The sequence below is a fragment of the Rattus norvegicus genome (genome assembly GCF_036323735.1).
Source record: "Rattus norvegicus strain BN/NHsdMcwi chromosome Y unlocalized genomic scaffold, GRCr8 chrY_unlocalized_7, whole genome shotgun sequence".
In the NCBI taxonomy this organism is placed as follows: Eukaryota; Metazoa; Chordata; class Mammalia; order Rodentia; family Muridae; genus Rattus; species Rattus norvegicus.
The window spans coordinates 914,063-939,427 of record NW_026947410.1 but is presented as its reverse complement, the minus strand read 5'-3'; the positions used below and the strand labels follow the sequence as shown (position 1 = coordinate 939,427).

Genomic DNA, 25,365 nt, shown 5'->3' with positions numbered 1-25,365 from the left:
ATCCTTTTCATTCTCTTCTTCCATCAGAGTCCCCAAGCTCCACCGTGGTTTGACTAGATGATGCCTGCTTCTGTCTGAGTCAGCAGCTTAGTGGAATCTCACAGAGGGAAGCCATGCTAGACTGCTGTCTGCAAGCATATCAGAGTCACATTAATAGTGTAAGGGATCGGTGCTCATCCATGGGGTGGGTCTCAATCTGCAGTAACCATTGGTTGATCATTTTTCACCTTCTTCTCTATGCACAGCCCTTTCATTTCTTGTGGTCAGAATGAATTATGTGTCTAAAGTTGGTGTCTCTTTATCATTCCATTTGGGTTGCTCTCTGGCGACAGCAGATGGTTTCTTTAGGTCCATATCACTGAGACTGTGATTCTCAGCTAAGGAAACACCCATTGATTAATGGGCATCTCTTACCCCAGCTCTCTGCCTCTTTCTGGAAATCACTTCTAGCTCCCCACCCCAATCCATCTAGGCTGCTGTGTCTGGCCTCAGTATCAGAGGATGTGATCATAGAGACTGGATATGCAAGGGGAGGAGCTACCTGAGGGTTCCCCTCCTGCTCTAAAGAGAAAGGGATGGGCAAAGGATTGTGAGAGGGGTGAACTGGAGGGGGGCAGGGTGCAGCATGTAAAGTGAATAAATAAACAAATTAATGTGAAAATAACTAAGTCTACTTGAAGGTAAGAAGCAGGTGTGTGTGTGTGTGTGTGTGTGTGTGTGTGTGTGTAAGTAAGTATGTAAGTAAACTTGAAGGTAAGAGCAGTTGTGCGTGTGTCTCTGTGTGTGAGTGTGTGTGTTTCTGTTTGTATGTGTGTTTGTGTGAATATATATGAAGGTAAGAAGCAGGTTGGTGTGTGTTTAATAAATTATCACATTTGAGAAAACAGTGGTCTATGGTGAAGACAGGACAGCTTAGGAACTATTTTTACAAGAAGTGGCATTTGCTTAAGATGAAGAAATGATTTGGTGATTAATAACATTATGTGTTCTTCAAGAGAATTCAGGACCGAACCCTAGCTCCCAAGTGACAGTTCACAAGTGGCTGTAATTTCAGCATCATGGAATCTCACACCCTCTTAAACCTCCTGGACACTAGGCAAGGATGTATTGCACACACGAACAAGCAGATAAAACTCTTACATATGTACAACAAAAAGTATGAAAACAGAAGAGCAGTTCCTTTTTCACATAATTTGATTTTGGTGAATATTCATAGTGATAATCACAGTCAAATAAACACTTTACTGATCTATAATACAATCAAAGCCACTAAGGTTAATGATCACATGAGTCACTTAAAATCTATTTATTTAAAAATTTGCAATAAAATATGCAGTTATTAAATTAAAATTTTATTAATATACAATTAAACATTAGTATTCTCATATAGAGCTGAAAATAATACTTTCCACATATTTGTTTGGCTTTTATAAATATTTCAGTTTGTGGTCTGTTTGTTGTTGGTTTTTGTAGGAGTTCATTTCCAGGTATTAACCCATAAACTCTATAAACTCATACCGAATACACTACAGGAACTGAGGCTCTCTTGTGTTGAATCCAGGAAGGTTGCTCTCTGATTTCCTTCTTATCTGATCAATTTTATCTACGTACATTACAAGGATATTTTTCCTCTTGGATTCTTCCTGTTTTGTAAAGCTGATAGTTGTTAGCTGATAAGTGGAGATTATTTAATATTTAAAGATCATTTTTGAATGATATTTCCTGATGTCTGCATTATCAATGTTGTAGATTTTCAAATGCATGGCCATATGAACAGCTATTCAGGGACTGAACATGCCTTATAACTCCTGTTGTTTTGACTCTTTGAAAGAAGAAATCAGAAAAGGATGGTGATTGGGTTAAGGGAATCTGTGGGGGAAAACAGGAAAAATGACAGCATTTGAGACATAAATAAATTAATAATATGAATCAATACAAAAAATAAAGCAGAATTCAAACAATACAGGAAAAGGAGATTTAATTGATTGGAAACAGTATGGTTTTATATCGTAACCTAATTACTAAATTTTATATACTTTAATCAATCTAATGACTAATTCTCAAAAAATTAGAAAATTGAAAAAAATGTTAAAAGTAATTTTGTAGGTTGATCAAATCATAATAACAATGTTTCTAGAACTGTACACTATCTATGCCCATTTTCAATCCAGAAATCCAGTTGACATTTAGTTATTACATATCTTATGTTATTCTATTCTGTGATAATTCATTACTATTTTTATCTTATGTGACTACACCTTTGAAGAAAAATACTTTGCTGAAATGTCTCTGAATTTGGATTTGTCCAGTTGTTTTTCTCTTATAGGTTGAGATTATATGTATTTGACACAGATACCAAAAAGTGTTTTTTGCTTTACTTATCACAGTTATACATTAGGAGGATGCCTGTCATCTTAACAACACCCAATTATGTAGCAATGAAATTATTTTAAATTATTTTCCTTTCATAGTTAAAATATTTTAATGTATTTTCTTTTGTAATTCTTTTTAAAGTAATAGAAATAATAGGAGAATTACTTAATGCCTGTGGAAAGACTGTATGTCTCTTCAAAACTTTAGGACTTGTTTGTAGCATCTCAGTCATTTTTTTAACCAACATTTTGACCTGAATGGTCCTTACTGCTTATAAGTACACTCAGAACAATGAGTCCGAGGAGAATATAATTATTGTCTTTCTGGTTGGGTGACTCATGCCTAAAACAATACTGTAGTTTTAGTGTCATGGTGATTTTTTTAATGTGTTCCATATTTTCAGCACACTTAAATGGAATTTTATTTTTGTTTCAATATATTTCTAAAGACTCAAATTCTAATTTTACGTTATTTCATTTTCTTGTTTAATAGCAACCTGAATCTAATTATCTGACACTAGCCGGCTTTTCTATTTGTATTCTGTCACTTGTAAACCCACATCAATTCTTGTATAATGTGTTCATGCATGCTTGTTTGTGTGTGTGTGTGTGTGCGTGTGTGTGTGTTTGTGTGTGAGTCTGTGCATGTGTGTATGTGTGTGTTTATCTGAAACTATGATATTTATGTTGAGAAACATCTGGCTGAAATTCTTTACCACTGCCCTATAGATCAAAAAGTGGGGGAAAGACTACTCCTGTTCTAAGATCATAGGGCCTGGGTGCCCAGAAATGAAGTAGGGACTGACCAAATGTTACACAAAGCAGAGCCTAACAATTCACTGTCCCGAGAACTACTTAGCAGTTCCAGTCCAATGCAATGAATTTACATGTACTGAGGAATATGGAATTGTAGCACAATGAGTTGAGATCATTTACAAACAATTTGTGGAAGATTTCCAAATAGCTAAGAATGGGTACAGAGAATTTTCAAGGACCCTGAGACATTAACATGTGGTTTAAACGCTGCCCGGATGAAAACATTTAAGTACTGGACTAATCTACTAAAGTAATTTAGTAGCAAACATATATTACAATTGTTTGCAATTAAGCATGGTGGGGAACAAAGGGAACACACTAAAACAAAGTTATGTTTCTAAAAGTTTGTTTCAAGACAGAAAGAAAGACCAAAGGGATTTTGTTTTGTTTTGTTTTCACAGACTTTGCATCTTTTTAAAAAGCACTTTGGGATCTTTAATTACCTTCTTATTATCAGAACTTTCATCAGACCCAGAGTTCTTCTCAGTGCTGCCTTGACTTCTTGGTTCATTAAGGTATACGTGATGGGGTTCAGCATGGATGTCACAGTGGTATGGAAGATGAGCAAGAATTCATCAACTCCTTGTGTGTGGTTAGATTTGGGTCTCAAGTAGTTTTGTCCCAACCCTACAAGGCAACCTATTCCCCATGAAAAAAATGTCAAATGGACACATACCTCATGACTCATTTGGGTTGAATAGTGAAGTGGGGCCATACAGTGGCCAAAGGCCATGGCTGCCAATAGGCAGCACTTTGTTATACCTAAAATTGTGAAGAACAACATCTGTGTGACACATCCCTCCAGAGAGATTACTCAGATCTCACTTACAAGGCTCTCCATAAATTGTGTATGACAGAGACAGTGTAAACAATTTCCAGGATACATAAGTTCGCCAGAAAGAAGTACATGGCAGTGTGTAGAGATGGACTAATGTAGATAGCAAAGGATATGGGAGCAGAATGAGGGTGAACAGGATGAAGCATTCTCCAGGAATCTCAAAGTATTTGACAGACAAGCCCTTTTCCTGCCACAAAGAGCAATTGACACAATTGAAACTCATATCCTGGAAGATAGCAGTAAGCCATTAGAAGGATTCTTGCAGATGAAAGATATTAATTTTTTAATACTTTTAGATACTCACTTACATCAGAGTCAAAGTCTTTCTCTGTAGTCACAAAAATCAAAGCATAGAAGTGATTTATTATCATAGATTTTCATATCTAATACTTTCTTTCTTAACACCAGGGGATTTTCCAAAGTGTGCTAAGCATTGAGCCAAGTGTCCAAATATTTACAAAGATGGTGCACACTTGTAGTTGTGGCACTAATGAAGCTCAGGCAGAAGCTTTACCATGGGTCTGAGTTTAGATTCACATGCTGTATAGGCAATCATTCAAATTAAGGTAAAGAAAACCTTTACTTTATCTCATTTTTTTACCCATTCTTATCATTAACTAGTTATCAATATTATGCAGAAAAACAGATCAACCCACTCACTACTATGCTTACTTGTTGCCACAGTTATAGTCTCTCCAACCACCCTGTGTGTGTGTTGGGCCCCGATTATTCTCTGATTGCTATGATGAATATTCAAACCCACACAGTAAAGGTATCATTTCCTCAAGACTCATTATTTTTGAAGATAAAGTAAAATCAAATAATCATTTGATAAATAAATGATTACTGGTTTTAATACATAGAAAAGGCAAGGCACATCTCGATGTCTGCACAGTAACGAGGTAGTCAGAGAAGCTTTTTAAGGTGTGTAAAATGAGCCTTGAAAGTGAAGAAGGATCAAGCAAACAACACCATACCACTCATGCCACAACCTTCAATATGACAGCTGGTATTTGTAACTGAATAGTTCCTGTCTCTTTATTGAACATGTTATCTTAGCAGGAGTATCACTGTGTAGGCATGAAATTTCTGTTTTCTTAATATTGTTCATGATATTCTATCAATCAAACTATAGATTTAAATAAATAAAAAATAATAAAATATGTGTTGTCTTCATATATAGTCTAGGCTAACCTGAAATTCCTAATTTCGTCCCTCAGACTCTTGAATGTGAGTATTCTAAGAGCAAACATGATGCCTGGCTTGATAAGAATTCCGTCCTATTCTTTCATCTCAACATCTTAGAATTCCACCAAACTACCTGTATTTCTGTACACATAGTATGTATGCAGTTCCTTCTTCTTTGCTCACTTTTGCATATGGCACCTGCTGTGTGCTTACTTACATGGAAAATTGTTCAGTTCCAGTACAGCCTTGTTTGTTTTCAAATATAATTCTTCGCTTCCAAAGTCAAATGTGGGTTTCAGTATTTCCAAATTATTAATAAATAAACATGTTACCTATGGACATAAATATCATATAAGACACACACACACACACACACACACACACACACACTTGTATAGTTACACTTTGTTATTCACAATGTAACTGCTAAAGTAGCTCTGTTAGCACTTTGGTGGTGACTACTTTTCATCTTTTTCACATTGTAGCCTTATACGAAGACTGAATATGGACTGCAAAGTTCTTATCATTATGTTTACCATCCTTATTAATCTCTGACCTCTCATGTAATGAGAAGCTCCAGTGTTTAGCATAGTTTTGTTCCTTGGGGATTCTGCCTGTCCCTTCCCATTATATCTTCTGAAGATCAGTCTCATGTCCCTCAAATATTGGAATGTGGCAAACTCATTTTTCTCCCAGTCTGATAACTTTTCCTTTCACATGAGATGTCCTTTTCTGTTTTAAGGAGTGTATATGTCTTTGTGGAAGTTTGGGTTTTCTTGCCAAAAGATAAACCACTTTTTTTCTGACAAGAGTAGTTTAGGAGATATCACCATCCTCTTAGGCTCTCTCTCTATTCACCTGTATAATGAAATGTCTGAGCTATGTGAGTAGATCTGCACATAGTTGATCCACAAATCAAATGTGGGTTTCAGTATTTCCAAATTATAAATAAATAAACATTACACCTATGTACATAAATACAATATAAGACACAAACACACACACACTCACACACACACACACAACACACACACACACTCTTATGCCACATACACAAGTGTTCCTATATATTCATGCAGAGACTGAGACACAGAGAAACACAATAGAATAAGAGCACGTAGAGATTGTACATGAATTAAAACAATGAAGGATAATAGTATTTGTTTACATCCTGCTTCACCATTTGGTCACTTATAAACATGGCTAAAAAAAAAATGTATTCCCCATGAGTTTTCTTCTGTGTGAATAAGTTAATTTCCCAAATCACTTAAGTTGATTGGGTGTGGAATGCATGTCAGCTACATGGTTCATGAGCATGTATGCATGTCTACACACAAACATTTAGTTTTACTCTTGTGTACACTGCATTTTGGGAAATTTTTCTCCATAATACATAATTTTCCTTTCTATTCACTAATTGATCACTAGATTAATTTTCTATTGATCTTAATTAAAAACACAGCTCCCCAAAACAAGAACAAAAAAAATTAAAACAATAAATGGTTTTCTCAGGAGTGCAGGGGACATAGTCAGTTATAAGAGCTTATTAGATCTATTAGATTAGATCTGACCCAATCAAGCAAAATTTATAAAAATCTAAATGTAGAGAAGATAGGGTTAGACTTAAAGCTCTGACAATTATGAAGCAGGAATGGTGTTGTACATACTTGACCTCTCAGTGGACTCTGCTCTTGTAAAAAAAATGCTGGAATGCTTAGGATTCTATTGTGATGCATTTCACACTTATTTGGATGTACTTTAAATATTTCTCCACATTAAATTAAAACAAACAAACAAAAACAAATAAACAACAATCCCACAGCCAACACAGAAAATGACTACATTTTTTAATTTGAAATATTTTAAAGCAACTTCCTTTTCATTAGTAGATTCTTTATTTGTATAGGTAGCTCTCTAGTTAGAGAGTGAGTCCTTGCCTCTTCCAGTTAAATTTCCAGAATATCAACTCAAGAACCAGAATGTTATATTTACATTTGGATTTGTTCGATAAAAATGATTAATGAGAAATCCTGAGGATTCATAAAAGAAATCTTACTAAAGCTAAAAGCACACATTGCACCTGACATGATAATAGTAGGAGATTGCAACACCCCACCCTCATCACTGGAGAGATCCTAGAAACAGAAATTAAACAGAGATGTGGAGAAAGTAATAGAAGTTAAAAAACATATGGATTTAACAGATATTTATAGAACATTCCATCCTAAAAAATAAGAATATACATTCTTCTCATAACCTCAGGGAACTTTCTTCAAAATTGACCACATAATTGGTCCCTCAACAGACCTTAACAGATACAGGGAAATAGAAATAATCCCAGACATTCTATCAGATCACCACACACTAAGACTGGTCTTCAACAATAACAATATTGACAGAAAGCCCACATATACACTGAAGTTTAAAAATGCTTTACTCCATGACAACATGATCAAGGAAGAAATAAAGAAAGAAATTAAAGACTTCTTAGAACTCAATGAATAATGAAGATACAACATTCCCAACATATGTGATAGATTGAAAGAAGAGCTAAGAGGGAAACTTATAGCTCTGAGTGCTTGTGAAAAGAAACAAGAGAGAGAATATGTCAGGAGCTTGATAGCACATGTAAAAGCTCTAGAACAAAAAGAACTAAGTAAAGCCAAGGGGGGTAGAAAGCAGGAAATTATCAAACTCAGAGCTGAAATCAACAAAGTAGAAATGAAAAGGACGATACAAAAGCAGGAACTTTTTCTTTGAGAAAAGCAATAAGATAGATAAACCCTTAGCCAAACTAATCAGAGTTCAAAGTGATTGTACTCAAATTAACAAAATCAGAAAGGAAAACGGAGACACAAGAACAGAATCTGAAGTAATTTAAAAAAATCATCAGATTCTACTATAAAAGCCTATATTCAACAAAACTGCAAAATCTGGAGGAAATGGACAATTTAGTAGACAGATAACAGGTAGCAAAGAAAATCCGGAATAAATAAACTATCTAAACAACCCCATAACTCCTAAAGAAATAGAAGCAGTTATTAAAAGTCTCCCAACCAAACAGAGCCCAGGTCGAGATGGGTTCAGTGTAGAATTCTATCAGACCTTCTTAGAAGACATCATACTAAAACTGTCCAAACTCTTCCACAAAATTGAAACAGACAGCGCACTACCACATTCCTTATATGAATCCAGAATTACTCTTATACCTAACCCACAAAAAGACTCAGCACAGAAAGAGGACTTCAGACCAATTTCCCTTATGGATATTGATGATAAAATACTCAATAAAATTCTTGCAATCTGAATATTACAACACATCAAAAAAATCATCCATCATGATCAAGTAGACTTGAAACCAGGGATGGAAGGATGGTTTAATATAGGATAATTCATAAATGTAATCCAACATGTAAACAAACTCAAAGATAAGGAGAACATGGTAATTTCATTAGATAGTGAGAAAGCATTTGACAAAATTCAACAACCCTTGTGGATAAAAGTCCTGGAAAAATCACGAATTGAAGGCTCATATAAAAACATAGTGTAAGAAATATACAGCAAACCTGTAGCTAACAACAAACTAAATGGAAAGAAACTTGAAGCAATCCCACTAAATCAGGGACTAGACAAGGCTGCCCAACTCTCTCCCTACTTATTCAAAACAGGACTCCATGTCAGAGCCAGAGAATTCAGACAGCAAAAGGGGGACAAAGGGATTCAAATTGGAAGGGAACATATCAAAATATCACTATTGGCAGATGATATGATAGTATACACTTAAATGACCCCAAAAGTTCCACCAGAGAACTTCTTAACCTGATAAATAACTTCAGCAAAGTGACAGGGTATAAAATTAACCCACACATAACAGTAGCCTTCCTCTCCTCAATGAATAAACAGGCTTAAAAAGGAAAAAATGAAATCACACACTTCACAATAGTCCCAAATAATATAAAATATCTTGGTGTAAATTTAACCAAGAAAGTGAATGATCTGTATGATAAGAAATTCAAGTATCTGAAGAAGGAAATTGAGGACAATCTCAGAAGACAGAAAGAGCTTCCATGCTCATGGATTGACAGGATTAATATAGTAAAGATGACCATTTTACCAAAAGCAATGTACACATTCAATGCAATATCCATCAAAATTCCTACGTACTTCTTTAATAGAGATAGAAACAGCATTTGCAAATTCATGTGGAATAAGAAAAAGCCAGGATATTTAAAACTATCCTCAACAATAAAAGAACTTCACAATAAAAGAACTGGCGTAATCATCACCCTTGAACTCAAGCAGTATAACAGAGCAATAGTGATAATTACTGCACGGTATTGGTAAAGAGACAGATGGATAGACCAGTGGAATAGAATTGAAGACCCAGAAATAAACCCACACACCTATCATTTGATATTTGGCAAAGTAGATAAAACCATCCAAAGAAGTAACATAGCATTTTCCAAAAAGAGTGGTGGTTCAATTGGAAGTCAGCATGGAAAAGAATGGAAATTATCCCATTTTTATGACCATGTACTAAGCTAAAGTTCAAGTAAATCAAGGACCTCCACATCAAACCAGATACACTCAAACTAATAGAAGAAAAGGTCGGAAAGAGTCTTGAACTCATGGGCACTGGAGAACATTTCCTGGACAAAACACCAGTGACTTATGATTTAAGATCAAGAATTGACAAATAGGACCTCATAAAACAGCAAAGCTTCTGTACAGCAAAAGATACTGTCATTAGGACAAATCTATAATCAACAGATTGGGATAAGATTTTTACCAATCCTATATCTGGTAGCTGGTAATATCCGGAATATACAAAGAACTTAAGAAGTAAGGCACTAGAAAGCAAAAATTCCCTATAGAAAATGGGGTACAGTGAATTACAAAACATTCTCAGCTGAAGGTTATCAAATGGCCAAAAAACAACTAAATAAATGTTCAACATCCTTAGTCATCAGGGAAATTAAAATCAAAACAAATCTGAGATTCCACGTCACATCAGTCAGAATGGCTAAGATATAAATCTCATGTGACAGGAGATGCTGGTGAGGATGTGGATAAAGAGGAAGACTCCACCTTTGTTGGTGGGATTGAAGACTGGTACAACTCTTTTGAGGTTCCACAGAAAATTGGACATTCCATGACCTGAGGACCCAGCTATACCTCTCTTGGGCATATACCCAAAAGTTGGTCCAACATACAACAGAGAAATATATTCGACTATGGTCATAGCAGACTTATTTAAAATAGGCAGAAGCTGGAAAGAACCCAGATGCACTTCAACAGAGGAATGGATACAAAAATTGGTACATCTGCAGTACAGAATATTACTCAGCTATCAAAACAATGACTTCATGAAATTCATAGGAAAATGTTATAAACTAGAAAATATCATCTGGAGTGAGGTTACTCAATCACAGAAAAACACACTTGATATGCATTCATTGATAAGTAGATATTATCCAAAAAACTTGAATTACCCATCATGCAATACACAGACCACATGAAACTCAGGAAGGATGACCAAATGCAGATGCTTCACTCCTTCTTTAAAAGGGGAACCAAAATACCCATGGGAGGGGATAAGGAGGCAAAGTTTATTACAGAGACTGAAGGACCTGCTTTTCAGAGCCTGTCCCACATGTAGCCCATACATATTCAGACACGAAAACTAGATAAGATGGATGAAGCTAAGAAGTGCAGGCTGACAATAACTGGATATTGATCCCTCCTGAGAGACATAGACAGTATATGTCAAATACAGAGGCAAATGCCATCTGCAAACCAGTGAATCAAGTACCAGACCTGTGTTGTAGGAATTAAAGAAAGGATTGAAAGATCTGAAGGGATTTGCAACCCCATTATAATTACCATGCTAACCAACCAGATCTTCCTGGTACCAAACCACTATACATGGACTGATCCATGGTTCCAAATGGATGTAGAAAAGGAATACAATGGAATGAGATACAATGGAATGAGAAAGTCTTGTTTCTGCCAAAGTTGGAGCCCCACTGTAGGGGAATGTGGGGAGGCATGGGAGGGCGTGGGTGGGAATGTGAACCCCTTATAGAAGGGTAGGGGGAAAGGTTAAGGGGCTTATGGACTGAAAAACAGGGAAGGGAATAACATTCAAAATGTAAATAGGAAATAGCCAACAAGGAGAGAGAGAGAGAGAGAGAGAGAGAGAGAGAGAGAGAGAGAGAGAGAGAGAGGGAGGGAGGGAGATCAGGGAGGGGAAAGAGGAGGTGGGTGAGGGAGAGGGGTAGGGGGAAAGGGAGAGGAGAAGGAGGAGGAGGAGGAGGAGGAGGAGGAGGAGGAGGAGGAGTTGAAAAAGAAAGAAAACTAAACTTTCATTCTTCCCCATCCCCTCTCTTCCTCAGGTGTTGTTTAGTCGATCATGTTAGTGAGAGGTTATGAGTGTAATTTCTCGTGTTACTTTGAGACACCATCTCATAGTAAAATTAGTCTCTTACAATCTTCTCGCCCCCTCTTCTGTAATGTTCCTCAGCCTTGAATCAAGTGACATTTTGTTAATAGAGCCTTGAGACTGGATTTGAAGTTTCTCTCCTGCTTTTTGATTGGCTGGGATTTTTTTTCTTACCCCCTTTACCCCCATTTTATTTTATTTTTTTTTGTTTTTTTATTTTTTTATTTTTATTTTTTATTAACTTGAGTATTTCTTATATACATTTCAAGTGTTTTTCCCTTTCCCGGTTTCCGGGCAAACATCCCCCTCCCCCCTCCCCTTCCTTATGAGTGTCCCCCTCCCAACCCTCCCCCCATTGCCTCCCTCCCCCCATAGTCTAGTTCACTGGGGGTTCAGTCTTAGCAGGACCCAGGGCTTCCCCTTCCACTGGTGCTCTTACTAGGATATTCATTGCTACCTATGGGGTCAGAGTCCAGGGTCAGTCCATGTATAGTCTTTAGGTAGTGGCTTAGTCCCTGGAAGCTCTGGTTGCTTGACATTGTTGTTCATATGGGGTCTCGAGCCCCTTCAAGCTCTTCCAGTTCTTTCTCTGATTCTTTCAACAGGGGTCCTATTCTCAGTTCAGTGGTTTGCTGCTGGCATTCGCCTCTGTGTTTGCTGTATTCTGGCTGTGTCTCTCAGGAGCGATCTACATCCGGCTCCTGTCGGTCTGCACTTCTTTGCTTCATACTCTAATTGGGTGGCTGTATATGTATGGGCCACATGAGGGGCAGGCTCTGAATGGGTGTACCTTCAGTCTCTGTTTTAATCTTTGCCTCTCCCTTCCCTGCCAAGAGTATTCTTTTTCCTCATTTAAAGAAGGAGTGAAGCATTCACATTTTGACCATCCGTCTTGAGTTTCGTTTGTTCTAGGGATCTAGGGTAATTCAAGCATATGGGCTAATAGCCACTTATCAATGAGTACATACCATGTATGTCTTTCTGTGATTGTGTTAGCTCACTCAGGATGATATTTTCCAGTTCCAACCATTTGCCTACGAATTTCATAAATTCGTTGTTTTTGATAGCTGAGTAATATTCCATTGTGTAGATGTACCACATTTTCTGTATCCATTCCTCTGTTGAAGGGCATCTGGGTTCTTTCCATTTTCTGGCTATTATAAATAAGGCTGCGATGAACATAGTGGAGCACGTGTCTCTTTTATATGTTGAGGCATCTTTTGGGTATATGATTGGCTGGGATTTTTACTGTGATCTTTGCTGCAGAGACTGTAATTAATTCTGTATATAAGGACACATGGCTATGATTGTTGTTAGGTATGATACTGGCTTTAGTATGTAAGGGGCTGTACATTCTCCCCCATAACCACAGCTTCAATAACCTTATATATGTGGATAAACTACCAGTACCATCCATGTTCACTGAACAGGACTTAAGCAAAATTAGAGAGCTGTTGGCTATCACCAAGCTATTCATGCCACTGCACTGCCTTTGTGGCTATCCTGCCATGTGCTTGGCAAATCTTCCTGTATAAGAATATTGGCTTTCTGATAGGCAGGAGAATGGTAAAGATAAATTTCATTTTAACATATCAAAGGAAATTGAATTTTTTCCTGCTGTAGCACGTTTAATTAATTGAAGCAAAAAAATCTACTTACTTGATGTTATGGAAATATCATTTAACAATATAATCTTAACTCCTTTTAAATGATTAAAAGTCACATGTAGTTGGTAGCTGTCATACTGTATAAAATTGGCATCAGTATTGGGACAATGAAATATTCTCTGTTTTATGCAAATACATAGTAATAATGAACAAAATTATGTACCAAGGTTCATGCTGAAGGGAACTAATTACATTTATTCAATTTTATAAGATAATTTCATATTAGCTAGGTATCAAGTGCATAATAATTATGATTAAATTATTACCTAAATAATAAAATAAGCATACTAGACTTACCAACTGGACATTGAAAACAAAATATATTAGAATAATCAAAAATATTTTTTAAAACAAAATGATGGAAACATTGTATATATAAAAGCAGCCTGGAGCTATATGTCACCTTAATGTTTTACAGTGTGTTCTAGTGAGGTCCCTGAGCAGATAAAATTTTATGCCATGAAAAACCAAGAACCTAAATTTGATACCTACACATATATGTTTGGAAGATTTCCATATTCACTACATGACTTGAACACATAAAAGCTTACACAGAATATTAATAATGAGACTAATGAGAACAATAATAATAAGAAGAAAAAGAAAAACATAACTCTACGAACATTTTAAAGAAATAATGTTTTGGCTTGGCCTTAAAATGGGAATTTCAACACATTTTCTTAGTACATTAACTATTCAAAGAAAAACTAAAAGGCTCTTATTCATTCTATATGAAAGAAAAACACATCTGATCAATTGTGTAAAGAAAGAGAGAACTGTGAACTCTAAAATTAATATAGTCATTGCAGAGGAGTGAAACAGACACTGAGCCAAGGTTCTATAAATAAACATATGGAGGATTTACTGCATAATATTAACATATTTGATCTAACACATCTTACTAAGATAAAGGAAAGAAAGCTGGAAATTACCTGAATGTAGTCTCAGCACCTAGAATGTGGCAAGATGTCCCAAGTTCAAAGATACCCTGAAATACATGAGAAAATTATAAATAGGTTTGTTTTTATTATGTAATAAGTGTTGTAGTATTAGCTTAGAGGTTAAGAGCACTTACTACTCTCTAGAGCAAACATGTTCAGTTTCCAACACACATGAAGCCACTTGCAACCAGCTGTAAAAGCTGCTGCAGGGTATCTGACATCTTCTGGTCTCCCCAGGTGCCTGTGTTCATGTGCACAAGTTTATACACAGACATTCACACATAACAGATCATTAAAATAAAAAAAAATCATGAATGTATTTTCTGCACAAATTATGAATAGTAAGCATTCTACATAGGCAAACACAATTGATGCAAAGTAATAAGAATAGAGAAAATTAAGGATTAATTCTTACACAGTTCAGTAAGCATAAAACGCTAAACTTCACGATTGTATTGCAATGTAGATGCTTAAAAGAAACGAGCATTTGAATTTATGACTAAAAGTATTATAAAAATTATTTTATTTATTTACATTCCTGCCATTGCTCCCTCTCCAGGTCCTCTTCCACAGTTCCTTATCCCATTCCACTTCCTCCTCCCCTACTCCAAGAGGATGCTCCCCAGATCCTGCCAGTCATCCCTGGTCCCTGGGGGCTCACGTCGCTCCAGGATTAGGCCAGACCAGGCAGTCCTCTGCTATACATGTGTCAGGGTCTTGGACCAGCTCGTGTATGATACCTGGTTGGTGGCTTAGTGTCTGGGAGATCTCAGGGGTGGGGATGATTCGAGACTGTTGGTCTTCCTATAGAGGCTGCCCTCCCCTTCAGTTTCTTCAGTCCATACCCTAATTCAACAAGTGACAGAAATCAGAGACTGATACCGTTTTTAAAATATGTGCATGATTAATTTTGAATGGTATACTATGGGTTCTATCATATAAAATTGATTACAAAATGTATTTATTATAGTCTTCTGAGATGGCAATTTGGCAGTATTTATACAAGTATTACATTACTTAACAGCCTTGACATCATTCCAACAACGTGTTTTGTAATTTATACAAAATACAATGTAAATAATCAACATTGAGTACAGTGACTGAGTCAGTGTTCATGCTGATTTACAGTAATGAACTTTAGTTAATGAAAATGAAAATAATCTGAATTACATAGGTAGGCTATTATTTAAACAAAAGAGTATACTACCATTTCTTAATTGCCTGATGTTACATGAAGAATTTCCCCATGTACATGTATTCAAGATATATTGTTAAATGAAAAACAAATAACAGAATATTGCATTATGTTGTCAAATTTCATAAACAGAAGATTTACATATATCCTTTAATTTTGTCCATGTATAGTAAACCTCCAATAAGGGCAGGGGAGGCAGGTGACAGAACACTGGGAGTTTTAGGTCAATTTGAGCTATGCAAAGAGACCCAATTTTTAAAACAAATAGAGCAGACTTGAGAGAATATCTCCCAAACTTTCTTGGTGGTTACATTTAGAAGTTTTAAGAAAGCAAGTTATTCTTTGACAATTCCGTAGATGCACAACACATGTATGGAAGCCCTCTACACTCTCAACCTCATCCTCCCCAAGCAACATACCCTCTTTGGACTAAACCCTGATAGCACTTGCATATCTTTATTATTTGTTTCATAAACCCCTGGATTTAACCTGAGCCATTTCGGTGAACATGGGTGTGAAGCTATACATTTAACCACTAATAAGACACATTGGCTACATCATTTTTTTTCTCCAGCACTGTCCTTAGTTACTTTGAATAGGCAGGGTCAATATTATTTAGGATCTGTTCAGATAGATTGTGACTTCTTGAGTGTCACAACTGCATGATGTTCAGAAGACAGCAACACACAGATCTCCTTATCTCTTAATTAGCCCTTGAAAGAATCCAAGCCCTGCACTTCACATTATCTCTAAACCAGAAGTTATCTCCAATGGGTAATCATTTGAAAATGAAAACTTAATTTTCTCCAAGGGAATCTCACTGGGTACAAAAATTAAATTTAAGTTTAGACTGTGTATAAAGCACTAAGGGAACTCAACCTTATCTTTGGAGGTTCCTTGTCTCATAATGGGTCAGGACTTTTTCTTCATGATTTCTTCTTCCTTATGTTATTTGTTTATGTATCTATTAATTGTTACTCTGTATGTTTTGTGTATATATTTTCCTGGTTTTATGTTTCCATAGAATTCCTGAGTGTGTGATTGGAAGTCTGGGTCCCTGTGTCTGTACCTAATTCTTGTACCTTGTACTGGTTCTTTTCTATCTGCTTGTTTTGTTCTACTCCAGTTCATTAACTTGCATTTTATTTTTATCGCTGAGATGACTGTTTGTTTTCTAGTGAGAGTCGGAAGAATGTAGATACAGATGACAGGAGAGGAATAGAAGAAGGAGGGAATAGAGGGAAGGCAAGTCATAACTCAAATATATTGCATGAATAAGTCTAATTTTAAGAAAATAATTTTAAAACATACTTTCTAGGGCCTGTCTGCGCCATTTTCACAAATTTTAAACCCTTTCCAAGGCACAGAAAATGATTTTTTTACAGCCAATCTGGGACTGCCACTATGGGAGTGAAGCCTCTATAGAGATGCAAGAATGCAGTAGGAGAGTCTATAAATGCTTCCAGAGACATCAATCCACTGAGGTTCAGTGGGAGTTTCACATGATGGTTGTTACAATTTTTTAAATGGAAGATATACATTCAGTTTTCATGAAACTCTTCAAGATCGAATTAAAAATTGTATGGGATACAATCATGGCATAGGTTTGTTCCTTTGAAATTTTCAAAATTAACCCAAATAATACTAAAATGCCATAAGTAAATCAGAACATATTGTATCCTATGCCCATGTCAACATGACAATTAAGAAATAGAAGTAGATGTGTATCAGTGGATAAAATCTCTTTCTGTAGAGGCACTATAATATTTCTGGGACAATTTCGTTTTGTTGGTAGATGGGTTAAATCAAAGTCTGATAATGAAGACCTTGCTGTAAAAGACCATTCTATTACTAAGGGACTCTCAAACCCTGTAGTATAGAATGCTAGCATTTCATTCAATCATCTGAAGCAACTTTGGCAATGTCTTTATGACATTAAAATGACTGCAGAGCAGTTAGTGTTCATCAGTATCTCTTCTTCAAGCAGAATACTTCTCATTTCATCTTTGGTGTAACAAAAAATTCCAAATTCAATTTCATGTAAATTGGATGATGATGGTGATGATGATGTTGATGGTGGTGGTGGTGGTGGTGGTGGTGGTGGTGGTGATAGTGGTGGTGGTGAAGATGATGAAGAAGAAGTCAGAAAACGATATTTTGGAACAGTGAACAAAGCCCATACTATTTTCAGTGTTTTCCCTATCTTTAGTGTGTCTATGTTCAACACTGAAACATAATCTATTGTAAGTGCTAGGTTGGTAAGGAAGCTAGGTTTAAGCTCATCAATAGTTCACAAAACACCAGAAGAGAAAGCAAAATTTGTCATGAGAAATTATATATATATATATATATATATATATATATATATATATATATTCTCACAAGAAACACTTATCATAACCATAGCAATGAAACAATATAATATTGTGAAGCACCTAATTGCCTTTCAGAGTTTAGCTAATTAATATAAAGTGATCATGTACAGAGTACAATCCCTGGCTGTCAGGACCAAAGCCCAAGGATTTTAGATTTTGTTGTCCTAGGATTTTAAAAATGAATGACATAATTGATGGCAATTTGCAACTCTAAAAATCTTACCATATAAGTCACAAAGACACCATAATATATGCTATGTATCAGGTTAGAACCTTTATATTCATATTTATTCAGAGTTTCAAAGAGTAAAATTGTTGAGGTTAGGAACGGGACATTTTTTTGGTTTGCATTTACTTCTATAGTGTGCAGTTTGGTTTTGTGGATCATTACACAGTGTTTCATTTTATTTTATTTGAACAGGTGATATAAGTTAACTGTACAGATTAATGAGCCTCAGTTTGATATTTCAATAATGCAGACAGCATGCACTAAACCAGTGTAACTACATTTTTTCACTGACTTTTCTGCAACTTAACAAAAGTTAGGATACTCTATTCTACTTTTACGGAAAAATGACTTCCATAGGATATAAAAAATCCTCAATATATTTTCAGAACTTTTTTTCTTATTTTAGAATTTTTATTTATTCTTCACACATGTTTGCAATTAGATCACACCAATCCTTAACTTTGTTCTACTCTCTCTGGATTCATTCCCTTTCCAGCTACATGTCCTTTATATTTTCCTGTTTTATTTTCTTTATAATCCAATGGTTCACTGAGTACTGCCTGCTGGGATCTTCCCTCATTCATTGTCTTAATTGTGTACATGATTGTTTTCCAAATCCATTTTCTGTAATAATTTTGGCTACAAAAGTGGCCTAGCTATATAATGAGTATAACAGTGTAAATATTGTGGACCTACTTCAAATGATAAACACCCAAATCCTTATTTATTCCCAAAATTACCAGACATCAGTAAATCAGAGGAGAACATGGACTATAGAATTTGGTTCTCTAGTCCAATTTGATATCAATTCTGCACTATCTACCTTACTGTGTTCCCATGGTCAGACTTGAGTGTTGTGGATATTTTACCATGATTTATTCTTCAGGAAGAATAAGATACAGGAGGAAAAACAGGGAGAGGAATGGCTTGAGGTCCATTTAAACCTCAACTCAATATGTTCATTAGTACAGGAGAGAGTTTATTTGGCATTGTCCTTTGTGTATTCTACATTCTTGACTTAGTTGCACAGAATCTATGTGAAAATTCTACTTATCCCCGTAGCATTAGGAGCCACACAAAGGAGAATATATATATATATATATATATATATATATATATATATATAATCACCAAAACTGGATAAGATTGATGAATCTAATAAGTGCATTCTGCCAGAAACCAGATATAGATATTTTCTGAGAGACAGAGCTAGAACATATTATATACAAGAAATGTGTTTATGTAAAAATCTAAAAATAAAAAATAAAATTTTCTTCTACCCTGCTAACTCTGGAACCTAAGTGTCGGAAATTCTCTGCTAGATATCTTGGCAGAAACACAATCCCTCTCCTGCTGCACAGTGTTTCATGACATTACACACTTTCCTATACTCAAACCCTCACATAAAAAACATACAACACAATAATCTTTGATCCAGTTGATTAGATATAATAGCCCACTTAAACATACAAAGCCAGGTACCATACATCCCTTAAGAACATTAACAACGACCTGTAAATACACAGTGCAGAATCTTAAATTCACATACCATGGCTTCTCAATCTGTCATCTTCCTTTCTCTCTTTTTTCCTCTAGTCTCCTCCTCTTCCTTCAAATATCTCTCCTGCCCATTCTTCCTTCTCCTCCAATGATAACCCTCCTTCTCTCCTGTTCCTGCCACTCACATATACTTTACAAATTCAATGGGGTCGTGGTTCTGGTGAAGTAACCTGAATTCTGAGTACAGGACCTTCTGAGTGCAGCTGACCTTGGGGCCGGGGAATTAGCTTCGACCACAGATAACTTCAGGGCAAACCACAACATGAACCCTAGTGTCAAACCAGTGAATTGAAAATGAACTACTGTTTGCAGATTTTGAGAAAGGATTAGAAGAGATGAAGGTGCTTTCAACCCCATAAGAACAACAATGCCAATTAAACAGAGCTTTCTGGTAGTTGACCAATATTCAAAGAATATACATGAACAGACCTATTTCTCCAATGCATATGTTGTAGAGGATGGCCTTGTTGGGTTACAATGGAAGGAGAATCCTTGGTACTGCCTACGTTTGACTCCCAGTTCAAGTGAATGTCCAGGGGCAGTAAGAGAGGTTATAGTGAAAAGAGTAAGGGGACTGGTAAAGGATATTATAGTCAGGAAACTGGGAAAGGAAATAATATTTTAAATGTAAATTTACAAATTTTCAATTAAAAAAGCAATACAATTTGTTAAAAATTTAAAAAAAAATGAAAGAAATAAAAGAAAAGAAATCTTCCAGTTAATCACAACTATTGACTCAGAATTTTAAAGGGTCACTGTCAGGGAATGGTATTCAGAGTAATACTAGTGGAAAGACTGATATGATGTAGTCTCATCAAGAAGCACTTGTCCCTCCCAGATATCAATGCCAGACACAAACTACATCATTAGAATTCAATGCATGGAGGAGTTTTCTCTGTACTGAGGACACAATACTTGCCTTATCTTTCTTCCTTAGGACCTTTTCCTTCTTGGTAAAATGGTAAAAGCTATGAGCTCTCAGGAAAAATTATAGTGCCCTTGCCAACACGTGGATTTTGGGATAAAGAAATGAATTATATAAACTATCTGACTACCAAGAAAAATAACAAGCATGGAAGTTGAGATGCTTCTGAGAGGCCCCCAGCTCCTGATTCCATATGTGGAAATCTCAGATCAGGGCTATCTCTTCAATGAATCAACTCAACCCCTACCCAAGACTCAAGAGGATTTCCCATTGACCACGTATTTCTTCCCTTATCATACCAAGACAGAAGGCCAGCTTCATATTCCCCATGTCTGATCACTTCATCCTCTGTGTTCTCCCTCTCAAATGGCTGTATACAATATATTAAAGGCCAATTAGTGAACCCTAGAGGTCCTCAAGGGATACCTGAGAGGCGGTTGCAGTCAGGACACTTGTGACATCACAGAAGAAGCTAAGGCTTTCCAGGATATAAGAGTTATTTCAGCGAGGCCTAATGAAGTCACTGAAAACTGCCATGGTCTACCTGCTAAACAGCTTTCCTTACATTGACCAAATTTGAGGGTGACACTTTCAGGAGAGTCTCCTGTTTAAGGGTGGAAACCTTTACACACTATATCTCTCTAAAGGTAGAGATTTCTCTTTGTTTCATTAGGGGTTACTTGCTCTGAATGGACAAAGTTAGGGGCTGAGCATGGCTAGAAAAGATTTAGCAACATAGAGTGGAGGAGATTCTTCTAGATAATATTTTTCCCATGTTCATTCCTGTGACATACAGTTCAATATCCCAGGTTTTCTCTATATCCCAAAGGACAATATTTTGCCTACAGACCTTAATTGAATGAATATTGTATTTCACTTTCTCATTGTACATTCCACGATGAGACTTTATTAATATTCCTGTATGTGCACTCAAAAATTCTGTTTCCAATTCCATTTTCAGCAAAGCAAATGACATAATGACTATAGAATTCTCTAGTCCTATTTGATAGCAGTACTACACTATCTACTTTCCTGTGTTCCTATTGCTAGAATTGAGGGTTGGATGTTTTACCGTGATTCTCTCTGAAGGCCAAACATACGATACTGGAGGATGGGCAGAAAGAAGGATGGCTTGAGGACCAGTGAAACCTCAACTTCAATAGGTTCATAAGAACTTGAGGGAGTCTATTTGGCACTGTCATTTCTGAAGTCTACATTCTTGACCTAGTTGCTCAGAATCCATGTTACAATTCCACCTAACCACATACGTTTAGGATCCACCAAAAGTATATATATATAAGTCAGCCACCAAAATAGATGAGATTGATGTAGCTAAAAAGTGCCTTCTGCCAGCAACCGTATATATATATATATATATATATATATATATATATATATATATATATGTATATATATGTGTATATATATATGTGTATATATATATATATACTATGTATATATATGTGTATAATTTCCTGAGAGACACAGATAGATCATACCAACTACAGAAATTAATGCTAGTGGGAAATCAGTGAACTGAAACAGACCTCTTGTTGGCAAATTTTGAGAAAGGATTTCAAGAGGTGAAGGAGCTTTCAATCCCATAAGAACAAAAATGTCAATGACCCAGAGCTTTCTGGTACTAGACCAATATTCAATGAATGTACATGTACAGAGCTATTGCTCTAACTGCATGTGGCAGAGGACCTTGTTCATCACGAATGGAAGCAGAAGCTATTGGTCCTCTCTAGGTTTGTCTCCCAGTTCAAGGGAATGTGAAGGCACAGTCAGTGGTGTTAGAGAAGAAGGGGAAGGGTACGGGTAGGAATCTTATGGGCAGGAAAATGGGAAACGAAATAACATTAAATGTAAATATAGAAAAATCAAGTTAAAAAAGCAATACAAATTGCTAAAACATTAAAAAAAAACAAAGGAATAAAGGAAGAGAAAACAGACAGTTAATCATACCTAGTGACACAGAGAAGTAAAGTGGTAGTCAGTGGAAATATTAGTGGAAAGACTGAGATGATGAAATCTCAACTAATAGCACTGCTGCTTCCCAGACTGCACTATAGATATCCAAAACATGGAGGAGTTTACTCTGAGGTAGGACACAATACCTTTCTCTCCCTTTTTCCTTAGGACATTTTTCTTCTTATCAAAAAGAGTAAAGGCTATGAGCTCTCAGAAAAACAACTGTGCCCTTACCAACATTTGACTTTTAGAATAAAGAAATTAATGATATAAACTCTCAGATTTCGGAAACATAAAAACAGGGAAGTCCAGATGCTTCTGAGAGGCTCCCATATCCTGATTCCCATAGGTTGGAGGCTCAGATCTAGGCTATCTCTTTAGCATTCCCACTAAATCCCTACCAGGTACTCACTGAGCTATACCGAGGACCATGTATTCCTTCCTTTTTTATACCAAGACAGATGGCCAGCCTCCTTCATTCCCCACATATCTGATCTTTTCATCCTCTTTGTTCTCCCTCCCAAATGGCTGTTTATTATGAATTAGAAGTCAATTAGTAAAACCTAGAGGTACTGAAGGAATATATGAGAGGCAGTTGCAGTCACGACATCAAATGTGACATCACAGAAGATAGGTATCTCCAGGTACAAGATATCTTTCAGATAGGGCCTAATGATGATGTCTCTGAGAACTGCCATGGCCTACCTGCTGAACAGCTTTGCTTTCCTTGTCCAGATTTGGGAGTGCCTTTTCCAGGTATCTCTCCTGTGACTCAGGGGAAACCTTTATGTACTCCATCACTCTAAACGTAGTGACTTTTTCCTTCATTAATGGTTTCATGCTCTGAATGGAGAAAGTTAATCAGGCACTTGGCATGGGTAGAAAAGGTCTAGGAACATGGAGTGGAGGAGTTTATTCTGGATAACAATTCTACACTCAGGTCTGTTCCTGTGACATACACTTCAATTTCCTAGGTTTTCTTTGTTTCCCAAAGGCCAGTATTTTCCCTACAGACCTTTAATTGACTGAATATTGTATTTCATTTTCATATTTTACTTTTCTTATAGGAGAATATATATATATATATATATATATACATATATACATATATATATATATATATATATGTGTCATTCCTGAATGTGTACTCAAAAATTATGTTTTACAATTCCATTTTTTGCAATTAATAAGCAATAAAGCATGCCAATCTATAGAGTGAATATAACAGTGTAAATTTTTTGTACCTACTTGAAATAATGAGTCCAAAATCCTTATTTTATCCAAAAATAGGAGATAGCAGTAAAGCAAAGGACATCATGGACTATAGAATGTGGATGTCTAGTCCAATTAGATATCAGTTCTATAATATCTACCTTCCTGTTCCCAGGGACAGACTTAAGGGTTTTGGAGGTTTTACCATGATTCTTTATTCAGGCCAAGCACAAGACTCAGGAGGATGGGCAGGAAGAGGAATGGCTTGATGTCCAGAGAAACCTCAACTTCAATAGGTTCAAAATAACAAGAGGGAGTCTGATTGGCATTGGCCTTTGCTGATTCTACATTTTTGAAATAGTTGCACAGAATCTATCCTAAAGTTCCAACCTAACACATAGTTGTAGGAGCCACGAAATTATATATATATATATATATATATATATATATATATATATATATATATATATATATATATATATATATATATGTGTGTGTGTTATGTACATATATATGTGTGTGTGTGTTAATGTGTGTATGTATATATGTATATGTATATATATATATATAAATATAAATATATATATGATAGATAGATAGAGATAGAAAGAGATAGAAAGAGATAGGTAGATAGATAGATAGATAGATAGATAGATAGATAGATAGATGGATAGATAGATCTGCCACAAACTACATAAGATTGGTGACGCTAAGAAGTGCATGCTGCCAGGAAACCGATATAGATCTTTACTGAGAGACACAGATAGAGCATGCCAATTATAGAAATGAAGGTTATTGGCAAACCAGTGGAATGTAAACGAATCTCTTGTTAGTAAATTTGGAGAAAGGATTACCAGGACTGAATGGGCTTTCAATCCCATAAGAACAACGATACCAATTACCCATAGCTTTCTTGTACTAAAACAATATTCAAAGACTGTACATGGACAGAACTATGGCTGCAGGTGCATATGTAGCCTTGTTGGACATCAATGGGAGGAGAAGCTCTTAGGCCTACCACAGCTGGACCCCCAGCGTAGGGGAATGTCAGGGGGTGATGGGAAAGGGAGTGGTTGGTGAGGGGGCACACCTTTATAGAAGAACTGGTGGGGGAAGGGATAGGACGCTTACGACTGGAAAACTTGGAAAGTGAATAATATTGGAAACATAAACAAAAATATCCAATTTTTCTAAAAGGAAAAATAAAAGTTTAACAAGCTGAACAGCCAAAGTGCAGAATCTCAATCCCACTTGAGAGAGAGAAGTAATGAACCACAGGAGGGAAGTGTGAGGGACCTGGGTGAGAAAGGAGACAGTAGGGACAGAGGGACAGAGTTATTGGTGGAGAGTAGGACTGAAACCCTGAGTGTCAGCAGAATGAATGAAAAGAGGCAACTTCAGGAGCTAAAATGTTGGCAGTGGGTGGTGGCTCTAGAATATTCCAGAGACCTGAGAGGTAAGAGACTATCCGGACTCAGTGAAATGTCCTGGAGTGGGTAGAGGGAACTTGTAGAGACTACCTCCATGAGGAAGAGAGAGTATCAAGTGAGGGATAAGGTTGCCATGCATAAATCAATACTCTGACCCATATGTGTTCCTGTCTGAAAGACCTTCAGGGCAAAACCAGTGAA

The 25,365-nt window shown here is 36.2% G+C and overlaps 1 long non-coding RNA gene across 2 annotated transcripts; it reads right to left on the bottom strand.

The window, feature by feature from the left end:
• Positions 1-21,155, bottom strand: LOC134484782 (uncharacterized). 2 transcript variants are annotated; one of them, XR_010062569.1, is made up of 5 exons: positions 20,848-21,155; positions 15,005-15,110; positions 14,256-14,311; positions 1,519-1,869; positions 1-128 (listed from the first exon to the last, which is right to left on the bottom strand). It is a non-coding gene; the product is annotated as an uncharacterized LOC134484782 (long non-coding RNA). The 2 variants fall into 2 exon arrangements; XR_010062570.1 differs by having other exon boundaries at positions 7-128; positions 1,612-1,869.
• Positions 21,156-25,365: the final 4,210 nt, after the last annotated feature.